Source organism: Strongylocentrotus purpuratus, unplaced genomic scaffold (assembly GCF_000002235.5).
Source record: "Strongylocentrotus purpuratus isolate Spur 01 unplaced genomic scaffold, Spur_5.0 spur5_scaffold_5, whole genome shotgun sequence".
In the NCBI taxonomy this organism is placed as follows: Eukaryota; Metazoa; Echinodermata; class Echinoidea; order Camarodonta; family Strongylocentrotidae; genus Strongylocentrotus; species Strongylocentrotus purpuratus.
The window spans coordinates 20,192,401-20,201,835 of NW_022145611.1; positions in this window are offsets into that span (position 1 = coordinate 20,192,401).

A 9,435-nucleotide genomic window follows, 5' to 3' on the forward strand; every position below is an offset into this window, starting at 1 on the left:
CTCTCCTCCACTGTCTCTTTCTTTCTTTCCATTCCCCTCTCCCTCTTCTTATCTTTCTTTCTCTCCGTTTCTCTCGCTTTCTCTCTCCCTCCTTCTACTTCCACTCTCTTGGTTAAACCCCTCTATCTCTCCTTCCCCCATCCTTTCCATGCAAATCTAGCCCCCCATCCCCCTATACCATTCCCCTTCCTCTGGAGTTATCACGTGATGTTCATAATACGACAAAACAATTTCAATAATGTCATCACCTTAAAGTTTAATGATTTATTGCTGAGCTGGAGGTTTTAAAGTTAGAGACATTCGTAGTTAAATGTAATTTACTTGCTGAAGATCTGGTTTAGTATTGTTATATTAATGTAATATCTTAACAATTTTGTTTTAATTGACAATCTCTATATTTTGTATGAATATGTTTTCCAAAGTTACGTGTGGTATCACGCTGTTTGGTCGAGAATGCGTTTTGACAATCATCCTGTAAATATTGTTTTTTATATCTTAGTAATCAAAGTTCTTGTATTTTTGTGTTTGTATGTATATATATGTAAATATATAAAATGTATTTATGGCATCCAATGCTAATGGATCCTGACAGAAAATGATAGAATAGTGGGAAAGAAATGGATATCTTTGAAACAATGCTAGTATTTCTTGTTCATAACTTGAGTCTTAACATCTTTTAATTCAAATGTTATTACATAAATGATTTATAAAAGCCCTTACAATTTATTTGGGTGCTTAGAAATCCTTTGTCCTCGACACAACGAGATGTTCCCTTCCTAAAAAGCATTTACTGGTGGAAGGTCTTACAAATTCATGCATCTCATTAATACGTTATAGTATTGTCTGGTTTATGCATTTTTATGTATTCATGAAACTGTATTGTATTTCTCAAATTCTACTGGGGATACAAAACAGATACAAGACAGATATCAAATATCATGAACATCGAAAACGTATCAATATCCAACGTGGTAGTATTTCAGAAGGAAGACATTGTCCAATTTTATTTGTGTAATTTCGTTTATCTCGAATATCTTGAGTTTGTAACTGTGTATATTTTTGCATCTTTATGAAAACTTAGACACTGCATGACTCGGTGGTAAAGAAATGTGATACAAATAAATTGATTATCATCATACTTCATGGCTGACTTTATGTCTTTAATCACAGAGTTAGATATTCGGTATATAAAGATGAATGAGAGGTGTGTAAAGGTAATACAATGTAAAGTAAAAATTGACAATGATATAGAGAGATAGTGAAGAATAAAAGGTTATACAGATACAAAGAGACAAACAAATGATAAAAGAGTGAGAGAGATAGAGAGAAGGGGAGATAGGGCGATAAAGAGAGAGAGGGAGAAAGAGAGGAAGAGAGAGAGAGGGAGAGAGAGAGAGAGAGAGAAAGAGAACTGGAGAGAAAGACCGAGAGACAGATGTGGAGGGGAAAAAAGCGAGATAGGTAAAATAGAGAGAAAGTATAGTAAACGGAGAATGTCATCCAGTGAATATAAAACAGATTAATGATTGGTGAGAACAAATTATCATCTATAAAATAACATACTCTAATGGTAGCTTAGTCACCAAATAAAACTTTGGTAAAAAATAATCAAAGTTATCATTATTAATACAATTCTTTCCCAGATCAAAAGATTAATGCTGACATCAATATTGTTTATTTTGTCACATTAAAAACCAAAAACAATGAGAGAATATTTTATTAATCCTTCTTTTGATGCCCAATATCATTGAGTTTCCTTGATTAAGATATGAATGAATAAACGCAAACAGTAGTCTGCTTTCCATTATAACCGTATAGTTCGACATTATTTACATTGTTGCACGTAGCCTGATACCAAGAAAACAAATTAAATCAAATATGTAATTTAAGTACTTTAGAGGAGGCGTGGTGGCACAGTATTAGAGCAGTGGTCTCGTAACTGGGAGGTACTGGGTTCGAAAAGTTAACATTGTTGTCATGCTGGGAATGTTTGTTGTTTCACAAAAGCAAAGATACAGGATAACAAAATATATCTCCAGAGACAATCACGTCACAGATCTTAATCAAAGTTGACCCATTGTGATACCCATTTAGATCTATCGAGGTCAGCATAAATACGAGTCTATTCATCTGAATGGATTTGATAATTCAAGATAACAAAGTCATGAGCTTGCCTGGATATTAATATAGATTTTCGGGTTTACACTCCAAAGCAGTTAGAAGGTAATTACTTAATACCTTTTCCCTCGTCATTTGAATATTATCTTGGTTTATTAAAAAGAGTGCGGAATGCGGTCTACAATCCGTTCCCATCATAATTGTACACAACAACAGAATCCAAAAAGTAATTTTGAGGCCCGACTTATGAAAAATCTGAGACAATCGGGCACTAATTAGTGTACTCGGAGACAGTTACCAAGAATGGCTTTTGGGGTCCGTTATGCTCTTAATAAGTGCAACCACTTTATGTAAGCCGTAGGATATCAATTAAGGGCGGGTGGGACATAGAAAGCTGTGCTGAAAGAAGTTGATAAATAGCCTCTGGCGTTTTAAGGCTTCTGACTCCATTGTACTATCTGGGATCGGAAAATTTGTATTCTTAAGTCAATCTTTGTCTTATTATTACATGAAGGTGATCGATACGAATGGGCAGCCTCCCCTGGCAGATATTAGAGGCATAATATCGGATAATTATCGTTAACCTGATAATATTCTACAAAACAAAATCTTTGTAAAAGATAACTAATTGCGACTGAGATTTTAAGACAATAGAATGCAAAAACTGCCCTGGGGTTTCGGGCCTATTTTCGGCTGATGTATTAAAGTTATCGGGTCGTTTGAACTTTTGATGTTTGTTATATTCTAATAAAAACATTAGAAGTTTTTTCTATACCATCTTCACTTAATTTTTAGTTGTCTCTTCCCTCAACGAGTCTATTTCTGTAACCTTTTCCTTAACATTCAGCTACGACATTGTTTTGTTTTTAATAAAGTATTATCTGTTTGCGACTTCTTTGTTGTATATAGCAATAGATTATCCCTTATATTTATATTAGTTTCACTTTTAACATGTCTTTGTAACCCATGCAAAAAAATGCAAAAGAGAACTGTAAATATAATGCATTTATATTTTTAGCGTATAGGAACGATTTTTGTTTATGTCATAGCCCAACCTAAATAGATCAAACAGAACCTGTCACTGGTTACTTCTTTCTCAGTAATCTACAAGAATCGAACGTCACTGATATAGCATTATCACAGAATCACGTCATTAGCACGTTTCTAAACAGAATCAATCGGAAGCTTCTACTCATGATAGTGAAGAGCGTTTTGGCGATGCAGGAGGCGAAAAAGTGGTCTAGAAAATGAGAAATTAAACACTTAATCATTTGCTCTGCAAACTAAGTGCTTACTGTGCAAATGGACCTTGTATACACCTTCTGCTTTTAGACTTAGCTAGGCCGATGCTGTGTGTTTTACCACGGCTGCATAGTTGTTATCCATGTCTTGTATGTTTGCGTTTACTGGGATTTAGAGGCCGTTAAGAGAGGGTGTGTGTGGGGGACGCGGTGTAGATGTGGGTGTTGTTCAAAGGGTATTGCCCCTCTCACGCGTCATGATCACAACAGTTATATTATATCGTAACCGGGCACCAGAGTAACATCTCACAGTACTGGTAATTATGGGTTTGTTTCAATTCAGCTGAGTTTATTTTGAAATACAATTTTGACTTTATTTCAACACATCACCTCATCCCCACTCTCCCCACTTCACTTTCGTCACCCCTTCTTTGTTTGCATGGTAGCAGTGAATGACAAACTACAAAGAAAAGTAATGTGTACCCACTAACGTGAAATGTGCGTTTCCGGTGCGAATGAGAGTAAGTGTATACATGAAGTTGGTCTATCGGATCTACACTTAATCTTAGGATGACTGGTCTGGCTCAAAACAGAGAAACAAATATCCGAGGATACACACTATTACAAACTTCTACTATCTTGGTCCTTGGAAAATTTGATTGAAAGAAAATAAAAAGGATTACAAGATCATCTTACAATGGAAGACTAAAATATCTTTACTACAATATTTTACACTTTTTAAATTATTAACTTGGAGCGCAAGTATTTAAAGTACATAAAGTTTCATGCTTGTATTGGCCCTCGGGGGCAGGTCGGGGCTTGTTTAATCCATTTTTAAATCCGTCTTTGTACATATCGGAAAGTTGTTCAAAATCTACGTTTTTAATATGTTCATGAAAATGTAGGCTGAAAAGAAGAAAAAAAGTCAAACGAAAACAGAATAAAATGAACAACTATTCATTTTGGAAAGATATACCATTACACAAAATTCCGAACTATTTACCAAATCGTTTTGTCTCCTTTGTGAACTTTAAAAAAAAGAAACATATATAATTATAGTTCATCAGTCTTGTGAATAATAATGATTAAATCGGGAAGCGTGTGTGTAAGTGAATACACCATTCTTCCAAGAGCCCGCTACAGCATCAGTGCCATTTTGCATGGCTAATAATTTCGAGTATAATGCGAGATTATCCTCCATACTCCTTGCCACACGTCACTTACAAGGAGGCCTATAATTATGTTCGCCAGTGATAAGACCTCTTATTTCTAAAAGCAAGAAAAACATGCCGAACATTGGTCAGAGTTGACACTGACTATATATAATTGGTCGAGAAGCATAAAGAAATGGGCAGCTGGAAGAAAAGAAAGTTCTTACGAGGGGGAGGAAATGGCAAACGATGGCACAATAATGTGAAAGATTTGGGGAATGATTATAATTTATATATATAGTGTGTGGGAAAGTGGGAGGTGGAGAGGGGGAGGGAGGCGTGGGAGAGAAAGAGAGTAGAGATAGGGAAGAAAGGAGGTTGGGGGGAGAGATGGGAAGAGAGAGAAAAACATAAATCAATGCAATAAAAGACAAATCACCTGCCAGTGAAGACATAGCATTACTCGTCTTGCGCGTGCGAGCTCGAGCGCTAGAAGGCAAAATCACTTTCTTTCTAAAATCATGTTGACAGTTTCATGTATAATGTTTATTCTTTCCCCATCCCAAAAGCAATTCAAAGCTAATGAGAGTTTTGCCAACATCCAGGTGCATAGTTATCTATCTCCACGTCTAGACAGATGCCAAATGTTTGCCGAATTTCATTATTGAATTGTCATAATGGCATTTAGTTCTTGTTTTGTTTTGTTATGTATTGTAATATTTTGCTGTTGTTTATTTTGTTTATTGTTTTAAATTGTATTTCAATCGTATTATGTAATATAGGGCTCTCTCAAAAATCAGTTTGTATTTACTGAAGAGAGTACCCTGTATAAAGAAAAAAAATGATAAATAGATAAACGAATAATAAATGAATAAACAAAGAATGAACAAATAAAGATGGTAAATCATTACCACTCCGTGAAACGTATCGGATATCCTGGAGATGTTGATCACCATAAGGATGTTAAATCGACGGTATAGTATTTTAAGTATTTATGAACAGTTTCATGGTTTTTCAAATGGCGAGGGCGAAACGTGTTGGACTGAATTTCATGGTCAACGATACATTTTCCTTGATGTCATCTGAAACGGAATGTTTTTATTATTGACGTATCATCGGAAACGTCCTCCTCGAGAATGAAATAAACCCTTTAGATCCTGTTTTCGTAATATCTGAAAAAGAAAATGTCAATGACTATGGGCCATCCTTGAGAGAAAGAAAGAAAGAAAACATAATTACAGCGTTTTTGAATAACTGAATATCTTTACAAACAGTTGATACGATACTGTTGAGAGTTCCAAACAATACCATTGCAGAATATTCATATGCCTCACAGATATATTCATTTTTCAAAATGTATTTTGTGATACAAAAAAAAAACAAAAAAAAATTTATACCATAACAAGTCAATTTCTATAAAAGATAGTAATCTTTCCCTTTACTTTTAAGATTCTTCCAATAATTGTCAGTGTTACATTTACGTTGGTGCTTAATGCTATAAATATTGCTTTAAAAATATGTTTGCTATAAATATCAAAGACTTTATAAGATGTATTATACCATAGCTCCTTTCTCTCCCGACATGCCTGGGACAATTTCAGCTTATCAGAGAACGTCAGTCCACTTTACTACCCACTTTCCCCTTTCTTGTCCGTTCCCCCATCTCACTCTCTCTCTCTCTCTCTCTCTCTCGCTCATCCTTCCCCCTTCTACTCTCAATCTTCTTCCATTCCTCCCTCCCCCTCTCTCTCGTTTACCCTTCCCAGACAGGGTTTATCTCTCTCCCCTTCACACCTTCCTTAACCACCAGTTCACCTGTACTCTTGCGGCTTTACCTCGTCATCCCTCCTCCGATGGTATTTCAAAAGAACCACTTTAGGCACTTTCATTCTTCTTAAAACTCTTAGTGGATTTCCACTTACAATTCCGCAAATAAAGTAAATATCGACACAGGTAAACAAGGCGTTGCTATTCTTCTTGCCAGATGTATCGCTCCTGTTTTCATTGTAGCTTGACAAAGGCGGCCTGTCGATGCCAAAGGTTACTATAAGCCGCTTGCCTGCTACACAAACGTTAGTTAAAGATACAAAACTCAGCTAATTATGAACAATATTCACTACCGTACTTTCGGAGCTAAACTGGTATAAGGATTATAATACCCACAAGACCACAGTCAAATTATCTTCTTCATTGTCACTCCAGCTGATCTTTTTTCTAATCCATGTCTTCTCAATCGACATCGTATTTCTCATCGTAGTCATAGTCGTCATCTCTTCATATATTTTCTTAAGAAGTGACACAATTATTCATGCTGTCTTTTGTCTGCTTTCTGACGATTAATTAACTTTTTTCGACGACAATACTTATTGAACGCCTTTCTCACGAAACTGATATCGTAATAATGTTTTAATATCTTGATTAGATAGTGAAACACGTGCGCATCGGATCGATTACAATGGCATATTTTTTGAAATAAAAGATGATATTAATTGCAAGAAATTAAAGTGTCAATCACTTTAAACCCCATGAAAAGTAAATCAGTGTGGACAATAATATATATCTTCTGCTAGATTGTCTGGTGCTATTTCTGTCCCTACGTCTACGACTTCTTGTTGCTGTTGCTGCTGATACTACTGCTGCATCTACTTATAATACTACTACTGTTACAACTACTACTACTACTACTTTTATTACTACTACTACTACTACTACTACTACTACTACTACTACTACTACTACTACTACTACTACTACTACCACTACTACTCTTTCGACTACCACTACTACTAGTAGTAGTAGTAGTACTACTAGTATTATTACTTAATTTTGTTGTATTACTATACTACTACTACTACTACTACTACTACAACTTCTACTACTTATATTTCTACTCCTTCTACTACTTCCGCTTCTACTACTACTACTACTACTGCTGCTGCTACGAATAATAATTCTAATACTGCTACTACTGCTACTATTACTACTATACTACTAGAACTACTACTTCTTCTACTGCTCTTATTACTACTACTACTACTACTACTACTACTACTACTACTACTAATAATAATAATACTACTACCACCAACACTACTACTACTGCTGCTGCTGCTACGAATAATAATTCTACTAGTGCTACTACTGCTACTATTATTACTTATTACTACTACTGCTACTACTTCTACTACTACTATTACTACTACTACTACTATTACTACTATTATTACTACTACTACTGCTGCTGCTACGAATAATAATTCTACTACTGCTACTATTACTACTATACTACTAGAACTACTACTACTTCTACTACTGCTCATATTACTACTACTACTACTACTACTACTAATACTACTACTACTACTACTACTATTACTACTATTACTACTACTACCACTACGACTTCTCAATATACTACTACTACTACAACTACAACTACTACGACGACGACGAGGACTACCACTACTACTACTGCTACGACTACTACTACTACTACAACTACTACTTTTTTCTTCTCCTTCTATAATACTACTAGTAGGACGAAAGTAATACAGTAACTGTGTATATAATGGCTTCTTCTTTTAGTACCATCACCACAACCACAACAACTACTAATACCATTACCTCTTCTTCTACGACCACTACTTCTACTACTATAATTAGTACATCTTCTGTCGCGACTGTTGCTGTTGCAGCTTCTGCAGCTTCTACTGCAGCTACTCTTGATATCATTATAACATTCAATAAAACTCGTGGGGCATTTATTTTCTATACTATCCTTTTTCTCTTATCTCTTATTCTCTCTTTATATGCTCCATCCAACCCTCCGATGTTTTACTATCTCCATTCATAATTGCTCTCTTTCTTCATGTTCTCCTTCAACCTAGTTTGACCTTCTCTATTTCACATGTCGCAACCGCACTGGACAAAAAAAGGGAAAAGTAAGATGAGATGGGGCGTGGAAAGGTCTCTTTGCGGTAAACACCTTTGCTCTGGCAGAGATTGAAGATTATCTTCTACGATGATGAGGATTACATAGGAGTTTTTCTCTCCTGGTCAATCTAAGGCTCTAAAACGGGGTTGACTTCTTTGTAATCCCAACTGATTCCCCTCTTTGTTCGGCCCCGGTGGAGAGAAAAAAGAAAAGACTTTCTGACAAGTTACAAATTATCGTGATGGTGATGATAATGCGCAATCGGAATTTTGGTCATGCTTACATGGGCTTTGTTATAATCTGCTCGACTATTTAGCCAAATTCTCCCGTTTCCACCAAAACATGACGGAGCAGAAGACATTGAATAGAAGACTGTCAATTCCGGACAATTTTCCAACCTAGGGTTTGAAGATTAAAATGTGAATCCTAATAATCGTCTCACACACGTTCTCTCTCTCTCTCTCTTTATGCTTTCTTGTTCATTTTTGCCTCTTTCTCTTTCTATTTTTCTCCGTCTTTTGCTCATTCTGTTTTCTCTTTCTCTCCATGCTTTTTGTGAATTCGATCCCTCTTTCTCTGCTCTCTCTCTCCCTCTCTCTCTCTTTCGCTACCTCTCTTTAATATAAAAATCTCTCTTCATCACTCACTATTTATCGGCATAATTTGAATATGTCGTTGTGTTTCCTTGTGTATAATTCTTCCAGATTTTCCCTCATTCAGTCTCTCGATTTTACGTCTTTTATCAATATAATTTCAAGCATCACAACGTAAACATTTCTCTCTCGCAACCTCAAGTTTCCCTTTCTCTCCATCTCTCCCTCACCGTCACTATAGCTCTCTCTTTCTGCACGAACACAAACACGCACACACCCACACATCACACACTCACACACATACACACACACGCGCGCGCGCATTCCCACACGCACGTACCCACTCAAATAATCTTTACCTTCGTATATTTCCTTCGTTTCTTTGATATTATTATCAC